A 22684-nucleotide genomic window follows, 5' to 3' on the forward strand; every position below is an offset into this window, starting at 1 on the left:
TGTCCCATTCATGCAAATTGTCAAGTTCTGATTCATGTAGATCCCATAGACCCCCATCTGTTTGCACAGCGTCTCAGACCACTTGTCAAATGCAACTGATGTTTATCCTCATATCTAACCATTGTGTTATAAAGTGTATTAGCTACATGTGGAGAATCTGCCATAGTCTGTATTGATAAAATATCTTATTACAGTGGCTCTAAGGAAAATGTCCGTGGTTTCATCCTAAAAACAAATGTTTGTGTCACCTTCTAGTTATTGCCATGCGTATTTTCCTATCCAACAATAGTCTATCCCTCTTTTGTAGAATTATATTTCTCTTTTATTTAAAAGCATAGAATTACCCAATATACACATATCATGTATCAGGTCATGCATATTTTTCTATCCATTGAGTCTGTGTCTCTTTTTTAAACTTTTTTTTTTTAAGATTTTATTTATTTATTCATGAGAGACACAGAGAGGCAGAGACACAGGCAGAGGGAGAAGCAGGCTCCATGCAAGGAGCCCGATGTGGGACTCGATCCCCGGACTCTGGGATCACACCCTGAGCCAAAGGCAGGTGCTCAACCACTGAGACACCCAAGCGTCCTAAGCTCTTTTTTTTCACTCTCTTCTCTCACCTTCCTCCTTGTTATAAATATTAACAACTTGTATATCTTTTTCCACCTAGCTCTGTGCTCAAATAATGATATGGAGCAAAATATTTTTGTTCGACTTTGGGAGAATTACTGTTTGTGATTACAGTGGGATTATATATATTAGCTACTACCCTGTTTGCTCTCCTCACTTAACAATATACAGAGGAAATTGCATTTAATATAATATCTTTAACTTAACATGGTCTCTGGCAAGTTCACTCTGCCTGGGAAGGCTCTGGCTAAAGTTGCAGATGTCCTTATATGTGTCAATTTCTTTTTTTTTTTTTTCTTTTTTAAAACCATTTTTGTTAAGTTTGACTTTTTCCTGAGGAGCTTTAGTCAAGATACAAAAGACTTTCTCAAACGTCCAGTCAGCCCACTGCCGACCCTTTGGGCTTTTGTTGGCTTTGGGGTACATTTCCGGCCTTGAGCGTCCTTTAGATCTGGCTGACCTACTACTACTGTTACAGAAATATTCCTCATGGTAGTCTCAAAAGTTAAGTGTATGCGGTTTCCTTTTGCAGGGGCCTGGGATGTGAGCTAATCTTTAAGTAAAGGAGAGAAGGGACAGTGATTAACATTCTCCCAACTCACTCAGGGACAGCTGTTCCAAACCCTTCCTTCCTGCTCAAAGGAGTAACTAGTTTTCAAGAGGAACTTAAAAAAAAATTTTTTTTTAAGAAAAATATGGAGTTCTTCCAGGATTGCTCAATTTTTCTTTCTCTAAAGTAAAATAGTTCAAACATGTGTTGATCCAAATGCAGTTTCTGTATTCGACTTCACTGGAAATGTGGACCATAAGATAAGATGCATGGCCTCTGGTATATTGTTTTTCAGAACTGGTCAGGAAGAAGCCACAATTTCAGCTGCTTTGATTTCCCCCATGCTTTTTAGAGAGGAATGCTAAGGATATTTTAGGGAATGTGAGCTTCCGCAAACCCCTGTCATCTAACTGCTCCTGTTGTGCAGACTTCTTTTGGCAGGATTACAGATTTGAGGTGGTGATTATCATTTTGGTGATAACATGCATTTTGAGAGATCATTTTCTGATAAAAAAAAATGTAAGGTGTCTTCCCATGCCAAGTATAAATTTAAGGCCCTGTGAATTTTAATAAATGTTTTTATTTAAAAACACAAAATTACCCAATTTACACATATCCTTTGGGTTATAAGTGTTGAGATTTTATTAGCCTATGCCAAGGACACGTCCTTGGAGGAGACACATGCCTTGGATGGAGGAAGAACTGTCTTCCTTCATCTTGGAATGTGTTTTTTTTTTTTTTTTTTATGAGAGGTGTGGAAGAAATGTCCACAGAGCCATGATAGCAGGTGGGGCTCTCTCTCTAGCCATCCAAAGAAAGAGAATCAGCCCTGATAGGGTGGGTGACAGACATCACAGTGCAAGCATCTTACATTCATAGAGGCAAAATGCATGAAAATATTCTGAAGATAATGCATAGGATCCCTTTAAAACTATATAGTGTGTGTTAATTTGACTAACTGCATTATTATATGTGTATTACAGTTGGATCACATTGCAGGTGAAGAAAAAGGAAAGATGCATTTGTCCTTTTGACTCTTTTACATTTGCCAGGATATACTCTAGAAGTAATTAACCAAAAAAACAGAAAGGAAACTTGGTAAAATATCAATTATTTTCCAGATACACTTTTTAGAAGTAAAAAACTTTTTTTTTGGGGGGGGGGAATCCTAAAAATGCAAGTGACACAGAATCAAGGAAAGTAAAAACAAAAGTGGCTTTACCCAAATTACACTTCCAAGTGACTACTATTCCTGTGAGCTGTTAACATTAAGAGAACTTGATTCAGTGCTCCTGTGGCCTGAGTAAGGACTCCATCTAAATGATGCCAACTCAGTCTGTTGGAAAATGAAAAAAAATAGGGATCCCTGGGTGGCTCAGTGGTTTAGCACCTGCCTTTGGCGCAGGGTGTGATCCTGGAGTCCCGGTATCAAGTCCCATGTCAAGTTCCTGGCATGGAGCCCGCTTCTCCCTCCTCCTGTGTCTCTGCCTCTCTCTCTCTCTATGTCTATCATAAATAAATAAATCTTTAAAAAAAAAGAAAATGAAAAAAATAATTTTGAAACCATTTTTTTTCATGTATTTTTCCATACAGTAGGAACAAAGGAGAATATGGGGTGGGGAGGTAGGTGTGAGCTTCTGGGAACCCTGCTTTCTTATAGCAATTCTTCTTTTATCTGTTTTATGTATTCCTATTCTGCCCAAGGCTTTGTGTGTTTAGGGGGCAGGAAGGTGGAAGAAAAGCATTCTGTTGCTGACAAAAACTGTTGGAAAAGAATAGTTTAATCTAGAGGATAGCAGCTTTTTAAATGCACTGGTTTTTAAAGATTTTATTTATTTATTTGAGAGAGACAGTGATTGAGAGAGAGAGTGCGTGCACAAGTAGGGCCAGGGGCAGAGGGGGAAGTAGACTCCCCACTGAGCAGAGAGCCTGATGTGGGGCTGGATCCCAGGACCCCCCCAACCATAACCTGAGCTGATGGCAGATGCCTGACTGACTGAGCCACCCGGGCATCCCATAATGCACTAGTTTTAATGCTGCCTTGACTAGTAGCATTTTATTTGGGCCTTATGTGAGCAAAGTTGTACTTAGGGCTAAGAAAAGATTATTGAAAAGGTACATACCTCAGAATTGTGCAGATTTTGAATCGTTCAAGGGTTGGACATGATTGGGAAAAACTTTATCATGTTGAGAATCAAAAGGAAGAACAAACACCAAATGCCCTAACATCTATCTGTGGTACAGATCACCCAGAGCTATGAGAACCGTTTTCTGTAGGAAGAACCATAGTGACCATTCACATAATATGTTAACTTGGGGCTGTTGACAATTTGCTACCCAACCATAGTCGTGTTCTAGCAAATTAGGTTTGTGGAGTGAAGGAATTGGAGATCTTCCTTTGTGTTATCGATTGTTCCCCTTTTCTCATTCTTACAAAACAGTCTTTTCTTGGGTTTTAACCAGTGACACGGTGCAGAATTAGATCCACATGTGCTGATTTTTCCATTCTGTTTATTTCCAGTTGTTTTTTCTTTGCGTCTGAAGAAAAGGGAATTGCATGTCAATCTTGGATTGCATACATCAAATCTGTTAGTCTTTTTAAAAATATTTAATTTATTTATTCATGAGAGACACAGAGAGAAAAGCAGAGACACAGGCAGAGAGAGGAGAAGCAGGCTCCCTGCAGGGAGCCCAATGTGGAACTCGATCCCAGGACCCTAGGATCATGCCCTGGGCCAAAGGCAGACGCTCAACCACTGAGCCACCCAGGCATCCCGAGAGTCTTTTAAATAACAAATACCCTATCCTTGGTAACTACCAGTGCTGAGGTTACACTCAAAAATTCATTATAATCCTCATTTTCCTTTGCCTCTAACTTTCTAATAAGGTATCCTTTTGGACTGAAACTTTCCGTGCTTAGTTTCAGCTCAAAGGTGAATTTATTTTGGAAAGTTCGTACTAATTTAATTCAGGGACTTGGAAGGGATGTGAGAGTAAAAATATACCTTCTACTCTACAAATAAATGTTAGGACTTCAGTCATAGATAACTCCGGAGAAGCCAAGCAGCGGAACAATAAACAGGTCCTAGAAAATCTCTCTTAAAGTGAAGCAGGTTGAAGTGATTAACCACAAATTTCCTGCAGGCACCGAACAGTTTGGAGCTCCTCAAGGCTCTGTGGTCCCTTCTGAAGATAGCGGCCATAAAAGGGAATTTCAGGGCCTGAATGGATGGAAGAGATGAGAGATTTAGTTTGGATCCTGGCAGACTACTTTATGGTCTACAAAACACACTGATTATCATTAAAGGCTCTTTGGCAAGAGGGGCTAGTTGAAACATCGCAGAAATAAAATTACGTAAGTCTGTAATGTGATATTTGTGCATACAGGTCTAGCACCCTGTGATGTTGAAATGTAATGATCTAGAACAGGGTTTCTCCACTGCAGTGCTACCAACATTTGGGTGGATAAATTCTGGGTTGGGGGTGTGGGTCCTGGTGTGTGCATTGTGAAGTGTGTTGTAGCATCCCTGACCTCTACCCAGTAGATGTGAGGAGCAAACTGCTCTTCCCCCACCCTTCCCCTCCTCTCCTTCCACCCTCCCTGCCCAAGTCATAACAATTAACAATTTCTCCAGACATTGTCAGAAATGTTCTTGGCCTAGGGAGTAATGCCTAGCTGAGAACAGCTGGTAGAATTTGGGTTTAGACCCATCTGAGCAAGGCATTTACACTATGCGGGAATCCATGCAGTAGGAAATCTGTCATTTCAAATGAGGTCTTCCTAAAAAGTAGAGTTGGCATTGCAAAGAAGTAGCCCTCCTGTTCACAGCTATCCTCCCTGACTTGTGCCTTTTATCCCCTCTCCCTTTTGCTGCTTTTGGGGACTAGATCAATACTCTTAAATTTATTTTTCTCTTGAATTGTTGCTTTTCCTGTGAAGCTTTTCCCTGAACCTTTGAGTATTTCCATCTTTTAAAAAAATTTTTATTTATTTATTCATGAGAGAGACAGAGAGACAGAGAGAGAGAGAGAGAGGCAGAGACATTGGCAGAGAGAGAAGCAGGCTTCATGCAGGGAGCCTGATGTGGGACTCGATCCCAGGACTCCAGATCACACCCTGAGCCAAAGGCAAGTGCTCAACCGCTGAGACACCCAGGTGTCCCAAAGGATTTCCATCTTAGAAGGAATTAGCTGCTACCACTGTTATACTTTTTTTTTTCCAAATAATCTCTGTGCCAACAGGAAGCTCGAACTCACCACCCCAAGATCAAGAATCATACGCTACTGACTGAGTGCAGCAGGTGCACCTCATTATTATACTTTCTAATGTAAAGAAGAGCATTCCCTCACTCCAATAACAAATGCTAGTACTTATAGCTGATGTAATGAGCATGCCCATGCTCACTCTCCTTTAAGAGTTTGTATGCCTTTTCCATCTTTATAATGTCACTTTGTTATGGGTACTGTTCTTATCCTCATTTTCCAGGTAAAGAATTAGAGTGCATTGAAGTGCACAAACTGGTCTAAAATCTCATAGACAGGCAGCTGGGTGGCTCAGCGGTTTAGCGCTGCCTTCAGCCAGGGCCTGATCCTGGAGACTGGGGATCGAGCCCCACGTCAGGCCCTGCATGGAGCCTGCTTCTCCCTTTGCCTGTGTCTGTGCCTCTCTCTGTGTGTGTGTCTCTCATGAATAAATAAATAAAATCTTTAAAAATAATAAAAAATAAAAAATATAATCTCATAGAAGTAGCACAAAGTGGGTTCAAACTTGGAGTCCTCAGCTTGCCCTCGTAACAGCTCTGCCATCCTCTCTGTTCAGACAACTCTGTAAAGCCTCCTTACAGTTATTAAGAGGCACCGTTTTAAAAATCTGCCTTTTAGAATCGAAGTATGACAAGAGACCCACCCTGTATGTTGAGCAGTGCAATGATGTATCATTCCTGCTCACAGTGTAGCTAATGGCCAGAGGGTGTAAACAGATGTGAATGTCACTGAACAGTGCAAAATGTGAAATGTTACTCTAATGAAAGTACAAACTGGGACGCCAGGGTGGCTCAGTGGTTGAGCATCTGCCTTCAGCTCAGGGCATGATCCCGGGGTCCTAGATCAAGTCCTACATCGGGTTCCATGTAGGGAGCCTGTTTCTCCCTCTGCCTATGTCTCTGCTTCTCTCTGTGTGTCTCTCATGAATAGGTAAAAACGAACAACTGAGGACAATTGGAGTAAAGAGGGTGTAGAGATCATTTTAACTTGGAGTTGGAGAAAAGCATGCAAATTCCTTGGAGGAACAGTACTACAGCCTCCTAGGAGACTATACTTTACAGCAGGCACTGTATTAGATGTGAGGGATCACACAGTCCAGTGGAGGGGACAGAATGAAGCAGATGAGCATACTCAAATAGGTGGGGCATGCTAAATTTCTAAGATACCTGCTGGCATGGGAGTATCTGAATGAAATTGGACTAATTTTTTTGAAGAGGGAGAGGTCTGGAAAAGTTTTCCTGAGGAAATGATCACTGACCTGAGATCTGAAGAATGTGTAGGCATCCTTGTGTTAGCCAGGTACAAGGGGTGTATGTATGTGTGAGTGTGTGTGTGTGTGTGTGTGTGTGCATTGTGGGGGTGAGGGGAGGTAAAGATACTCAAGGTAGAGAGGCCAGCACATGCAAAAGTCCTAAGGTGAAAGAGAACACAAAGGAGCATGAGCCACTTGAAGCCTGTAAGACTTTAAGGCAGAGAGTGAGTGGGGGCAGGGGCCAGAGTGTGCAGGGCCTTGTGGGCCATGGTAAAGATGTTAGTCCTTATTGGGAGAGCAGTGGGACATCTTTAAGGGATTTGAGGGAGATGGGTGACATCATCTGATTTGAATTTTCCAGAGATCCCTCTGGCTATGGTATAGAGAAGGGGTTGAAAAGAGCCAGAAGAGATTGGAGGTCATTGTGATAGTTCAGATGAGACAAACCATAGCACAGAGGTCTATGAGTATTTTTGTTTTTGTTCTTTTTCACTGAAATGTTTTGCTCTTTTATAAGCCAAAAAATTTTTCAGTTAAGAATAAATAAGTACAGGGGCACCTGAGTGGCTCAGTCGGTTAAGCATCTGCCTTTGGCTCAGGTCATGATCCTCGGGTCCTGGGATCGAGACCTGCATCACATTATCATCAGGCTTCTTGCTCAGCGAAGATATTGCTTCTCTCTCTCCTTCTGCCTGTGGCTCCCCTTGCTGTGCTCCTATGCTCTCTTTCTCACAAATAAATAAAATTTAAAAAATAATAAAATAAATACAAATATAGTAGAATCCCATCTTCAGCCAGGTGATTCTTTGCCTTTCTCCTAGTTTTTGGTGGTTGCTGGCAACCCTTGGCATTAGTCGGCATTCCTTATCTTGCCTATGTATCATTCTGGTGTCTGGCTCTGTCCTCACATGGCATCCTCCTCTCTGTTTTTATGTCTCTCTCTCTCTCTCTCTCTCTCTTTTGAAGTTTTCATTTATTTATTTGAGAGAGAGCATTAGTGGGGGCAGAAGGCCAGAGTGAGAGTGAGAGGTCCCACTGAGTAGGGAGCCTGATGCAGGGATCCTGGGATCATGACCTGAGCTGAAGGCAGACACTTAATCAACTGAGCCACCCAGGCACCCCTGTGTCATTCTTTTTCTAAGGATACCAGTCATTGGATTTAGGGCCCACCCTCATCCAGTGTGATCTCTTTAATTAATTAAGTCGGCCAAGATCTTATTTCCTAATAAAGTCACATTCTGAAGTGCCAGATCAACATGAATTTAGGGGGACACCGTTCAGCCCAGGATACAGACCATTTTGACATTGTCAGGACATTGTTGATGAGCCTATTTGTAATCGGAATCTGCAAGTTCTTCCAGAAGAGCATCCTGAAGTGAAAACGACTGCACAGAAGTAGTAGCCTCTTCCTTTAGATAGGCAGAGATGCTTTGGTTGTTACTAGCCTGCTCTGGTCATTTATGTGATCTGGCTCATTCCCCTAGATGTTTGAGTTTGTGGCCCCAGGCTAAGATTAAAAAGTGGGCAACATGATGACGTGGAAAGAATTGGAGGCTGCTGGGGAGCGTGTAACAAGGGGACCCAATTTAGTAAATATTGCTGAATGGGTGAATGCCTCTCTGAGAAAAATGCAGCAGGGTGGTTCTGGCAGCTTCCTCTCTGGAAAACCACAGATGATGTCTATTATATCCTCATGCATCAGCCATTACCTTGGAAATAGGCCATCCTAACAGCGTGTCAAGGAAGTTGTTATAGGGAATTATTTCAGCCAGAAGAGATGACTGCAAAGCAATCTGCTCCAGCCTACTGTGTCATGGAGTGGTCCCCATGCCCCTGATTTTTTGCTAGAAATGCAGCAGCAACCAGCATGAAGCCTACACCTGTCATGAGCTAATGTGCAATTCCTGCCAAGGTTTGCACTTGGGTTCCATTAACAGGATAGAAGAGACCTTCCAGGGAAGCGTGTTAATGTTTAACCCTTTACCCACAAATTCTGTCTCTCTCCGGATGAAACCTGCCACTTGCCAAACCACCCCAAGCCATTTGGGATTTTGCTTTTGCTTTTTAACATTTTCTTGGTTTTAGAGGCAGACTAGAGAAAGGAGTTATTAACTGACCTTCAAGTGCAAGGTCCATAGGCCTTTAAAAAAAAAAAAATCTAGGAAGAAGGAAGCTGAGCCATGGCCTGGAAACTGCTCATTGGCAGAAATGATATAAAACTGAGATGAGAACCAAATCTCATTAGTGTCAGATGTCTCTTCTCTCTCCAGGTGCAGACAGAGCAGAACCTAGAGATGTCTGGGTGGGAGGTTAGTATACCTGAAACTTCAAAATAACCATCTGCTGTTTATGTGTGTAGCAAGGGCAGTTTTGAGATGTGAATCTGTGTTTCACCATGAATTTTTCTACTGTGAGTCGTAGCTGGGGGGCAGTTGGTGAGAAATACCCCTCCCCATGCCTAACTTTTGTAGACATGGGAGTACTCCCTTTCAGTCAGGGTTGGAATAGGTGTAGTTAACTGGTATGGAGGCCTATGGTTATATTGTTATTTGTTGAGGAGGAGCAGAGTGCCTGGAAGCATGGTTCCTGATGAAAGCTGAGGCTTGCATGAGAGTTTGGAAACCGGAGCTCATCAGTTTGGGGTAGGTCTGAGCAAAAAAATGTTTGGGGTTAAAAGATGAGTTATAGAGAATATCAGAGAATGAAGAAACTCTAAAGTGGAGGCTCTGTGCTGAAAGAAGAAGATATAACACATAGAACACAGCTTTGCACACAGTAGGCTCTCAGGAAGTATTTGTAGAATGAGTGAATGAATTGAGAAGTTATGCTGGCAATCTCCTGGGGTGGAGGAGAGTTCCTTTATTTTGTTTCTTTTATGTAAAGAGGAGGGAGACCCACTGCTGGGAAGGACATGCCTGATATATTTTAAAAAATTATTTCTAATTATGTAAGTGATGCAGAAATACATTTTTTTAGAGGAAGAGAGGAGGGGGGAAGGGCAGGGAATCCTAAGAAGGCTCCAGGCCTCACACAGAGCCTGATGTGGGGCTCAAACTCACAACCCTGAGATCATGACCTGAGCCGAAGTCAAGAGTGGGACGTCAACCGACTGTGCCACCCAAGCACCCTTCTCTCTCTCTCTCTCTCTCTTTTTTTTTCAGAAATACATTGTCTTATAAAGAAAGCTAGAGAATTTCACTTAAGAAGGTCTCCTTTATCTCCTCCCCCAAATCTCCAGGTGTATGTGTATGTGAGTGTGTATGTGTGATTGCTCTAGGGAATTTCCAGGAAGCATCTTTGCCGGAAGCATTTTCACTGCATAACCAAATTGGCTGTAAGACAGTACTACCTTAAAGATGAAAAATAACTTGGTTGACACTTTGGTTTGACAGCTCATTGGTTTAATCAACTGGTTGACAGTTTGGTTTCATTTTTCCATTGATAGGATATTCCTGGTTTTATATTATATAAATCTTAGCCATCATAATTATCTCTCCACTATCACACAGTTTGGAACCCACATTTCCTAGAGAACCGTAGAATATCCATCAATATTCCAATGTGATGATCTACCAAAAACGAACACCTGTGTAGAAGACTTTCACAGTGCAATACAAAGCTCAGATACCAGTAAGTGTTACAGTATTTGGAAACTGATACCTCTCTTGATGAAGAAAGAAATATGAGTGAGAAAAGTATGCTGCTGAATGAGGAGATGGATCAACAAACAAAAAAATTATGTATAATACTGTGAACAAAAAACTTGGAAGTCAAGTGCTTGGGGGCAGTCACAAAATGGAATCATTTATTTGCACAATATTGCTATGAATCTACACTAGACATTTTTTAAAAAGATTTTATTTATTTATTCATGAGAGACAGAGAGAGAGAGGCAGAGACACAGGCAGAGGGAGAAGCAGACTCCATGCAGGGAGCTGGATGTGGGACTTGATCCTTGATCCTATGACCCTAGGATCATGCCCTGGGCCAAACGCAGATGCTCAACCACTGAACCATCCAGGAGTCCCAACACTAGGCATTTTGAATGTATTCAAATATTTTGAGTTTTGCAATAAAGTCTTTTAATTTTGTCATTCATTTTTTATGTTTCATTATGTCCTTTTAAAATAAACGTCATGGTTTTATTATTTTTAATGATCTTATTTTCTATGCCAAATTACTTTATGGCCAATTAGTTAGGTGCTGAAAATGTTTGCAGTTAAAATGCTTGCATCAGAGATACTCGTGGGGAATATACTGGATGCGAGGTGTGAGTATGTAGGCATTACCCTGCAAACCCAAATCTATTTGTTTGTGATCCCTGGGTATGTTGTGGTGGATGTTCTGGCTGTACACAGGGTATGTTCCTGATGGAATTTGTCTCCATCATGTAATGAGGGATTGATTTTCCCTTCTATCAGAGCTGAGGTTGGAGCCTCCATCCATGGAATCTAACCCACTCGCTCCGTTAAATGACAAAGACTGTGCTTCTCTTTTAGATACAGAAGGAGTCAGGTCATGTGGTGATACCTTGCCAACCTAAGGCATTTTGATTTTCTTTTTTATTTTTTTAAGATTGTATTTATTTATTCATGAGAGAGAGAGAGAGAGGCAGAGACACAGGCAGAGGGAGAAGCAGGCTCCTTACAGGGAGCCTGATGCGGGACTTGATCCTGGGACTCCAGAATCATGCCCTGGCTGAAGGCGGCGCTAAACCACTGAGCCCCCTGGGGCTGCCCGCATTTTGATTTTCTACACTGTCCACCAAATTGCTCTCACCTCTGGTGCTCTATACTGCCCAGCATAAGGTCTGTACATCATTCTTGAACTGGTTTAGTATCTCATCACTAACATCCTCATTATCTTGAAAGCATTCTGTAACATATTATCTCTGCAGGTAATGAATAGGCATCTTGCTATTTCTTACCACTTCTATGTATGCCAGACTGCGTACTTCTGAACTGTGAGCTTGGTGCTGAAGAGACAGGGTAAAGAGGTTATTAGCAATGGGAATATTTTCCTTTCACTGCATCTTTCAAAACACTGAGATAAATGAAGGTTTTTTTTTTTTTTTTTAATGCTCTTAATGAAAACTCCTCCATGATTACTTCTAAAGGTACCATTTACAGTTTCTTAAAAATCTTCAAAGATGACTCCAGGGGACATGTTATTATCAGTTTTCCCATCTTCTGTAGTCATCTTTGATAGACCTCTCTCAGGCAACTTAGTTTGCTGAAACAAAACTGAGTTCCAAAGGACTCTTTAATATGCCTCTCATATTTTTATTTGCCTTGCATATTCCTGTCCAGGGCCAGGAATCTTCAAAGAAAAAGCTTGCCAGCTTTATGTCACTAAAGAAATCAAAAGTTTGTTTGCTTGTTTGTTTTTCTTTTCTTTTCTTTTCTTTTCTTTTCTTTTCTTTTCTTTTCTTTTCTTTTCTTTTCTTTCTTTTCTTTTCTCTTTCTTTCTTTCTTTCTTTCTTTCTTTCTTTCTTTCTTTCTTCTTTCTTTCCTTCCTTCCTTCCTTCCCTCTTTCTCCTTTTCTTAATTTACTGAATCCAAATTACTGATAAATTTCTTGCTTTGTGTACTGAGATCCCCTCAAATTATAATAAGTATTTCTGTACCACTGAATCTGCTTTGGCTTAGCTTTCTATAAATGTCAGGTTTTTAAACCATTTTTATGTATTTTACCCTGTCTTACCTTAGCGCCACCTTGACTTGGGAAGTGGAGCTAACACTTCTCTTCTCTTCATGCTGGCTAAGTGCAACAGGCTCTGGAGGAAAAGAAGTGGCTCTTGAGTCTTGCTCTACCACTTAACACTTGTGACCTGGGCTGTCATTTAAAAATTTGGAACCCTAGGTTTATCACCTGTAAATGCTCATAATGATAGTATCTACATGGTAAGTATACTGTGAGAACTGATGAGGTGTGGTGTCTGTAAAACAAAATGCCAGGCACATAGGAAGAGCTCAGAAATGAGGATGAGGATGACGGGGATGACATGGTTGAGTACATGGGAAATCACCAGGCCGGAAGCTAAGAGAGGAGGGTGGTAGCTGGGGTCAGTATGGTCAGAAAATAATTGCTACTTTTCCTCTTCTCCAGTTTTTTTATGGCTCTGCTCTCCCTACAGACCCACAGGTATTAGTCCGGAACTTGTTCTTCTGATGATTTTAGGTTGTTTCCTAGAAAGCTTTAAGGCCAAGACCTGTACTAGACAAGATTTTCTAAAAACACCGAGTTCTTTTTATAAATTGGGTGGAATACATATCACACCTTCTCCTCACCCCTACTTTTTTTTTTTTTTTTTTAAGATTTTATTTATTCATGAGAGACAGAGAGAAAGAGAGAGGCAGAGACAGAGGCAAAGGGAGAAGCAGGCTCCATGCAGGGAGCCTGACGTGGGACTCCATCCTGGGTCTCCAGGATCAGGCCCTGGGCTGAAGGCGGTGCTAAACCGCTGAGCCCCCCAGGCTGCCCTTCACCCCTACTTCTTGCTGAAAAACTGCACATCGTGGTTTTAAGGGAGCTTCCAGGGTCTGCTTCAATAAAACAGACTCAAGAGCCCGCATTCTGGCTCTTCACTGACGATTGTTGTTGACCACAGGTCACAGAGATGGTTAGCTAAGACAATTAAAAATAATTGTGAAAAAAAAAAAAAGAAAAAGAAAAAAAATAATTGTGGAACTCAAGACCTGTGAGGTGTCTCATTTAGTCTGAGTTGCTAAACTGCCCAGTTTCAGTCTTTGGAGAGTTTCCTTATAATTTGTATCAGCTGCTGATAATTTTCTGTGAAATCACTTTACATAAATCAAGAGACTAGAAAGAGGGTAAAAATGTCTCCCTGAAAAAGGTACTTCTCCTGCCCACCCCTTTCTGGCCCAAATATTTGGCAGCTGCTAGAGCCAGCATAATCTGTTGTGAGATTTCTGGCCAGGCTGATGTGGTCAATGGCAGTCTTGAGGTTGAGTGGGATTTCCCCTCTTTCTTTATTCTGTTTTCATCTTCTGTCTTGGCCCAAGCACCTGAGAACCTATGGAAACTATTGTGCTATGCTAGTGGTTTTCAAGTTTTCTGAGGTGTTGTTTTTCTTGATCTGATACCCCAATCTACAGGGAGGACCTGGAGGTGGGAACTGAACACATTGGGCATAACTGTAGAACACAGTTTGAAAACCAGTGTAATAGGTAGCTTTATGCAAAATCCAAATGGGCAGAAATCTGATCACTTGACTGTAAGACCAGTGGATTCTTTTCCAAGGTGGATTTGCTCTGCAGCTTGACTAATGGCACGCTCAGCTTCCCACTTCACAGGAAATAAGTTGTTTCTTACCAGGCAGTGGAATCTTTTAAAAAATGGATATCAGTCAGGGTTTCCTTCTGGTCCATTGCTGTCTTGTTTAAGTTGGACCAGCAGAGCTGAAACCTCATTGCTGCCATCTTTTGAACCTTCTATCATGTGTCCTATGTGCTCACCTTTTCTGGGTGGAAACCAATATTCCTCACAAGCCTATTTTATGGGTGACATGAAATTCTTGGAACTCTTTCCCTCTATTTATTTGTAGAACTAAAATATATACATGACTTGGTCAAGGAGTTTGTTTCGTTCTCCTTTGGAAGCTGCTGGTGGTTAAAAAGATGGAGGGAAGGTGGATGGAGAAGGGTCAAGGGTGCTATTGTAGAAGAGATTGTGAACCTGGAAAGGACAGTGTGATGGGATATGGGACTCACATAAGATTAGAGGAGAGTGGAGGGAAGGGCTTCCAGAGGCGGGCTGAGGCAGTGCACAAAGGTGGTGATTACCTCAGAACTCTCAAGAATGAGTTCCCCTCCACCAAATGGGATTGCCTCTCAGTTTACTGGGCCATTGATGAAGGGTATCAGAGTCTGTACCAAACACGGCAGAATATCTAGTCTACACTGCCCGAAGCCAGGCACTGGGATCAGTATTTGGGCCAGATTGTAATTCAGAGTCACTGTATTTCCTTTCGTGGGGAACACATTGCTGTAACGAGAAGATGAACAAAACTGTCCCATGACCATCTCCAGAATCACTTCCCAGCAGTGTGCCACTCTCTTCTTGTCTTTGCCTTGGAGTGAATAATGGCAGGCTTGGTAGAAATTCCTGCCCGTGGGTAAGAATTTCCTGGTTTCTGTGGCAGGTCTCTCCTACCAGTCTTAACCTATTTGTTCAGATGGTTATGTTCTTGGCACAGACCTTAATGGATCTATTTCTTATCACACTGAGTGAAGGTGGCTACACCCTACATGTTGGAATCTAAAAACTTGATAAGGACAGTGTATGGGACAAAGACTTACTGGCAAACTTGATAAATATGTTTACGTATCCACACTTCCTCCCCATGGAAATTAAATTGTCTATGGGAGTGACGTTGTCTTGCTTGTGATCATTAGTGTGTGTGTTAACTTCCTCAAGTATATTTTAGAAGTCCTGCCTTTCACAGAAGGGAGCCAAACTCGTCTTCTCATGGCTCAGTAACTTATAGAGTAGAGCCAGAGACACACATTCCCCTTTGTGCTCCTTGCTGCAGCCATTTCAGCATGAGCTCTGTGTTTGATACGCCGTTAGCACTCAACACAGTGCCTCAAATGAAGATTGTAATATGTGGATGGAGGGAGGCAAAGAAGGAAGAAAGCAGGCAAGCTGGCTGGAGAGAAAGAACCCTATCCATAGGGTTCCATGGATAGCATGTGATAGAAGAGTGGTTTCAAACTTGAGCATGCCTAAGAATCCTCAGCAGAGCTACTTTTTAAAAGGTAGATTCCTGAGCCCCACTCCCCAGAAACTTCAGTTCAGCAGTCAGTACTCTTGACAGGTGCCCCTGGTGATTTTGACGCAAGTAGTCCATGGGCCTCACACTGAGGATTGTTGTTATAGAAACTGTGAATGTGACTAATCAGTTTTCCCTCCAGAGCATGGAAGTGGGTGTATCAGTCACTATAAATGTTTTCCAGAGTTACAGTCATCACTCTCTGTGGAGAAAGAGAGAGTCGTTTTTGGAATTAGGCAGCATGCTGGTGGAGGGAGAGGCTGATGTACCGCTTCTGCTTTCAGAGGGACGTAAGGATGTAGTCATCACTGAGAGGTCTGCGTCTTTTATCCCACAGGTAACCTTATCACTGTACACCTGACATTTTCTCTTTCTTGGGATTCTTGCTTTCCTTCCCATTGAAGCAAACCACATGTCACATGACTGTATTCAGGGAACAAGAAAATATATCGTAAATTTAAACTTTTCAGACATCTCCACTGCCGGAGTTTGTTTGGCTGCTTACTCAGGATGGTGATGTTATACAACCATACTGCTGCAGTTCACCCCATGCCCCAGCTTTTCTCTGTAACTCATATTTCTTGCAAAGTGGAACCTGCCACAGACTAACAGGATCCTCTTCCAGACATTTTGATCCCCTGTCTGACCTTCTCTGCCCTCACCTCCCCACGTCATATTGTATGGGGGGCATACAATATGCCCATAACGCTCTTGGACAGCTATGCCCTGGTCAGCCTGTGTGGCTAGGTGAGGTGGTGTTTACTTTGTTCTGCATTAACTTTTGTGAGGGTTTTATGAAAATAAAGAAATCCCCATCAGTTAAGCTGCTTGTGGGCTGAACTGTCCTCCGTGTACTAGCCTTTGGCAGTCACAAAAGATCTTTAACCATGCACCATCTCTGGCTTCTTGACTAAAGCAAGTGACTGCTTTTGGCTTTTTATGTTTGTTGCTGTTAGAGAAGTCAGAAGAAGTCTCCAAGTAAGTCCCATTGTTTTTACAAATAGGAAACCGAAATGGCTCCTGGCAGTTTTATTTGGAAGCCTCTTCTGTTTTAGTGATCCTATGAACCAGTGGTACTGTAACAGTGGGCTCTGATCTGGAAAGATTTCACTCAGCTTGCTGGCAGTTGGATGTGGCCAGGGGGAAGTCTGTATAGACAATCTTATTGGAAAGGCCAGATGGCAGCAAACTCTAGAGTTCTAAGTCCCACTTTGCTCAAAGGTGCCTGAGGAATAGCAGCCTACTGACAGCTTGAAGTATGGTGCACTGGATAATTGGCTTCCTCATTTAGTAATTTGTCTGCTTTCTTTCCTCTTCCTCTGCTTCCTCTCTTCTTGTAAACCGATAGCCTCCTGCCTCTTCGGTAGACTGATAGAGTCCCCTGAGCAATGGCTAAGGGGAGGGGGTGGCCAGAGCCCCAGGTGGACAGGCATTTGGAAAACTGATGCAGAAAATAACCATCTTTCTTCCCTGCTTGTCCTCTGATTGATTACCCATTTTGATTTTAGTCTCTCCTGCATTTTCTCCTCATCCTCTGTCTTCATCCCCTTGCCACTTCAACTTCGTATTTTTCTTTACCTCTTCTGGTGGGACTTCCCTCTTTTGTCTCCCTCTTTCTTCTTTTCTACCCTTCCCTTTTTCTTTTTCTTACTTTCTTTTATCCCCTTCATTCTGTTCCCTTTCCTTTCACAATTGATCTAGTTAAATTCAATTCAGAAAAGGAAATTACACCACATTTATTCAGGGTAACCTACCTTTTTCTTCTTTCCTTTTCTTTCTTTCTTATTTTTAATCCAAGGAAGAAAAAAAAATTAAAAACACATATCTGGCCCTTTCTGGAACCTTCATCCTCTCAAATGTGTTTGTCTTTAGGTGTCGGAAGTCCCAGGACACAACATCTCTGCTTCATTGAAAGTGCAGATGCACCACTCAGAGCTTTTACACTTGGACCTGGGGAGTGACGTCTGGTTTCACTTAATAAGTTGTTTTGTTCTCCAGGTGGAATTCTGATTATTATACTGCAAACAGGAGCAGACCTGACCCTGGTGCTGGAAGAGTTAAGTCAGATGCCTCAGGCTGCTTACAATCTGGAAGGGCAATTTCAATGTAAACCATCTCCACAAGGTGTTTTACCCAAAGTTGGGGCCATCCTGATGGCAGAGGTAGAAAGAGTCTCTGTTTCTGCCTTATGGTGAACCAGTTGGCTCCATCACAAGGCAGTCTAAGCAAACTTTGCTGGCAAGAGACCTTTGACAGAGGTAAAGGGGACAGCTGCTGCAGTGTACCACACTTCCCCATTTTCATCTTCTAGTTGTAGTTTACAGAGTGCAGCTAGGCCAGCGACTCCCATTTTGTTTGAGAGAGAAGAGGTCCAGGCTCTGGAGTCAGAAATGCATGAGTTCGAGTCCCAGCTCCCCGGTTGCGTGACCTCAGACAAATTACTCATCCTCTCCGCACCCTCGTCCCCACACAAGCTTTGAGAGGAACTTTGTGCCTTTTGTTTCTAGCTATGCAGCATCCAGCACACATGACACATAGTAGATGGTCAATAAATGTATTTCAGGGATGAATGTAATGTGAAGAGCAAGGACTTCAGTCTAGATTGTCTGGGTTGAAATTCCAGTTCTGCCACTTACTATGTGAACATGAGCCAATCACTTCATCTTCTAAGCTCATTTTCTGTGCCTGGGAAAACATATAGGATTTATGTTAGGTTCTAGGTACTGGCAATACAGTAATAATAAATAATAATAAAGGATAAAGAACCCAGGAAAGCCTTTTTCCTTGCTCATGCTTACATTCTAGTACTTTCCATTAACATTGTGTTCATTACCACCACCATCATGGATTCAGGCCTTGTAGTAGCAAACCACCCTCACAAGATGCTGAAGAATGAGTTTCCTAGGCAGAAGAGGTCAAAGAAAACAGCCCACAGCCAAAACCAGGCTTCTGCTTGTGGTTTAAGAAGCATGAAAGATCAATTTTAGTTTTAGCAAAACTGAGTTCAAAGATTTGGGCTTTGGTTTTCTAAAGAGGCTTTATTATTATTATTATTATTTACTGGGATCTGGTGGAGGAACAAGAGACATCAATCTTGTCTGAAAGTCCTGTGGGCTCTCGGTCTTGCGGTGGTGCCAGGCTGCTGGGGGGAAGGCAGGGCTGTTGGAGATGAGCCGTGACCAGTGGGCAGTGGGCCACAGGGTGCATTCACCTCAGAGAGCAGCCTTGCTGGTCCCCGTTGCCGTGACAACAGCAGACCTTGCCAGGAGACCCAAAGAACGAATTAAATGGAAGGAAATTGCTGGTGCCCTCAGAAGTAAAAAGAAATTAAAGCAGGCTTCTCAGGAATCTGTGGACATCTCTATGACCTCCACACTCACATTGAATATGTCGACAAGGAACGCTCTTGGGCACGGGGTCGGGGGGCTGGGGGCACATGCCCTGCCTGCAGGATGTCCTTCTGAGGGGGAAGACAGACTGCACAGACCCCACACGCTGACTTTCCCTGGCTGGCCCTGGCACGGGAACCCAGCTCAGCAGTGGCAGCCTCTGCTCAGCAGCAGCAGTGATGGCCTGTTTTACCTTCCAGCTCATTTCACATCTGTTGAGTTTGCCCTGATGGGACACGGTGACCTGGAAACTCACACAGAGCTCTGTTTTGGAATAGATGGTATAGAAAACAAACATGTGGGATAAATAAAGCACAGGGCAGGAAGTCATGGTTTTAAAAAGTTACCAGGAAAACCACGGGTGAGGTCAGGTTCAGGGCCCATACGGCTTTCAGAGGCCCTTCGTACTGACATCACTCAAATTGCTCAACAGGGAGCTCCAAGTGGAGCGGTTGCTTTTGGAGTTTGCCCAGCACTCAGTGAGCTACCAAGCAGAAGAGCCCTGACCTACTTTTTTCCCCCCCTTTTTTTAAAAGAAAGTTTTGCTGCTTGTTGTGAGGCCTCCAACAGAATAGTGAGATCAATGAAGTGGCTTTGGTGTTTTGTTTTGTTTTGTTGACTGTTTAACATGTCAGATACCATATCTCCCTTGTGGACATGAGCCAGCCTCCCAGGTGGACTCTGCGTGCTAGCACCAGTGCCAGAGCCTCTCTATCGCCAGCCCCCTTCTTTGGCTCCCTTGGCTCAGGCTGCATCCCAGGGCACTGTGATTCATTTTGGGCTCCACCCCATTGAGATAGAGATAAAATGGCCTTTCTCAGTACCATCAGACCAGAGGGCAGACTGCAGTGGAACCTCCTGATAATTGGATCATGGGTTGTCGTGCCCTCCTTGCAAGTACACCAGTGGCTTTCCTTGGCACTTGGAGTAACATCCAGACCTCCTGCCACAGTCTTTAAGGCCCTACCTGACCTGGTTATTGCAGACTTCTCTGACCCCGTCTTCCAGGTTTCTGCTTCTCTGATGCTTTTTCAGCCACTTGCATGCTCTTTCTGTTCCTGAAGCACCCCAAGCTCATCTCCCCCCACCCCGACCAGGGTCTTACCACAAGGTCTTTACTTCTGCCTAGGAAAGTGTCCTCAGATTCCCATGTGCCGGCTCCATCTCTGATTTGCACTCGGATGTCACTTTCTCAAGGCACCTATGCCACTCCCCTGTCTGACATGGCCGTGTTTCACCAGTCAGTTGATCACAGCCCTCTGATTCCTTTCCTGTGTGGCACTTACCACCATCTGGAGTCATCTTATTAGTTGACTTATTTATTATTTATTTGTTGCTTCTCACCCTCAAATGTAACCTCCCCAGGAACGACCACCATGATGTTCTTGTACACCCCCGTAATTCCCAACTTCTAAGATAGGGCCTGGTTTAGAGGTGGTACTCAAACATTTGTAGTGTGAACACATGCTTCCCAGAATTGTGGGCCCTCTGAAATGCTGCTTGGGAGGAGAGATTGCTGATCCTCAAGTAATGAATTTCTCTTGGGACCCAGTGACCCCAGTTATAAAGGATGTGATAAAAGTGTCACAGAGATGCTTGGGGCTGAGATCTTACCTAATGGAATGTGATAAACACCCTTTGGGATAAGGAGTCATTATTAGGAAAGTTTCTGCTACAAGAAACAGAATATTCAATTAAGGGACACCTGGGTGACTCAGGGGTTTCGCACCTGCCTTTGGCCGGGGGGTGTGATCCTGGAGTCCTGGGTTCCAGTCCCATGTCAGGCTACCTGCATGGAGCCTACTTCTCCTTCTCCCTGTGTCTCTGCCTTTCTCTCTCTGTGTGTCTCTAATGGGTAAATAAATCTTAAAAAAAAAAAAAAAAAGAATACTCAATTAAAATTTGCCTAAATTTTTAGGACATAGACTAGCTCCCTTAATAAGAAATCCTGGGGTAGGGCACTTCCAGGGTTGATTAACAAGAGTATCCAGGACTCAGATTCCTCCTATCTTGCCATTCTGCCATTCTGCATGTATGGCTTTTCCCCTTAGGTTTGTCCTCATGTCACAGGATGGCTACAGTCTCTAAGATATCAATTAACAAGATCAATTTGAAAAACAGGGAAAGGGAACAAACCTGTCTCTTCCATTTTTAGGGACTAAATGAGTTTCTCTACAGACTTTCCTCCGATCTCATTGGCTAGACTTGCAACACTGTTCATTCCTGTTACAGTCACTGGCAAGAGGAATGCTATCATATTTAGTTTGATTAATAAAAATTCATACACTGGGACAGGGGAGGGGCCCAACTTCCCCTGACACACCTGGCTTCTAGGGATACCTGCATGAAATAGTGGGTTCTGGGTTGACGTGACAAGTTCTTTTGCAAAATGAAAGGCTTTTCTCACTACAGTGTTTTTCAAAGCACCAATCACTCCATCAGCCAATGGGAGGCTTAGAAACCTGAAGAAATAACCCTGGGGCCAAGTTAACAAAAGCAGAAGTAGAGGGTAACAGGAACACGGAGGAAAAGGGATAAAAACTGAAGTTAAAGAGAAAGATAAAGTGGAAAAGTATATATGATCAATGATGTTAGAATTTCACTGAAAGATAAGATGTCACATTGCTGCTTTGCCTGGTTACCTTGGTTCTCCTCTGTTTATTGAGACAGTTCTGTGAGTTCAACATATGTGCACTGAGCATCTACTAGGTACTAGATTCTAATCCAGAATTCCCTTTTCCCCAAGTATCATGTCACTCCATCCTAATCATGTTCATTCTCAGTTATCCAGGGAAGGATAGACCCTTGTGAACCTGCTTGCCCTTTGGCTGTGACTTCAAGGAAAACTTTTTGTCTCTGATTAAGTCCTCTGAGTCTCAGAACATGATTTGTTGGGAGACAAACTTTTGGCCAAATGTATTATTTCAGAATATCACAAAAGATACCTTAGTTTTCTGGATTTCACACTAACTCATCTTTTTGGTTTCTTTGGTGCTATTTTCATAACAAATTTAATAAGAAGTCGTAATACTGCATTATGTTCTATCTGCTAAAAACATTTGGTATCCAGACAGCATTTTGGGATCCCCGGGTGGCTCAGTGGTTGAGCACCTGCCTTTGGCCCGGGGCATGATCCTGAATTCCCAGGATCGAGTCCCATGTCAGGCTCCCTGCATGGAGCCTGCTTTTCCCTCTGCCTGTGTCTCTGCCTCTCTCTATTTGTCTCTCATGAATACATAAATCTTTAAAAAAAAAAAAAAAAGACAGCATTTTATATGTGTGGTTGTCTGCATTTCCTTTCTTTGATCCATGAGTAAACACTACTACTTTTATTTTCCTTTAATCAATTCCTGTAGCAGTTAGCCTTTGGAAAAATCTTTTTTATTTCTTCATTCCCACCATGTTCCTTTGAAAAGACTAGTGCCCTACACTTCCTTTTTTCGAGTTATCTCTGTATCACTGGACCATAATGGACTCACCTAACCTAGTCTTACCTAACCTAGTCACATCTTTGTGGTTGATAATTGGTTTTGTTTTTATTTTTTCTTGTACTTAGGAAATACTTAAGCCTACACAAGTAATATAACAGACACCTGTTTACTCACCACTCAGATGAGCACGTGTTTACATTTGTCATATTCTCTTCAGATCATTATTTTTTTAAGATTGTGAAACATTACAGCTAAAGTCCTTCCCCTCCTTCTCCAGAAGGAAACCATTAAGGGAAAGTTGAAGTGCATCTTTCGCATGCATGTTTTATACCTTCCGTTATATCTAATTGTTCATGTAACAATATATATTAC

The 22684-nt window shown here is 42.6% G+C and overlaps 1 pseudogene; it reads right to left on the reverse strand.

Annotated features, from left to right (window-relative positions):
- Positions 1-14743, reverse strand: part of LOC112908025 (F-box only protein 27-like) — a 22669-nt pseudogene extending 7926 nt beyond the window's left edge.
- Positions 14744-22684: the final 7941 nt, after the last annotated feature.

This window comes from Vulpes vulpes, chromosome 2 (genome assembly GCF_048418805.1).
Source record: "Vulpes vulpes isolate BD-2025 chromosome 2, VulVul3, whole genome shotgun sequence".
Lineage (NCBI taxonomy): Eukaryota > Metazoa > Chordata > Mammalia > Carnivora > Canidae > Vulpes > Vulpes vulpes.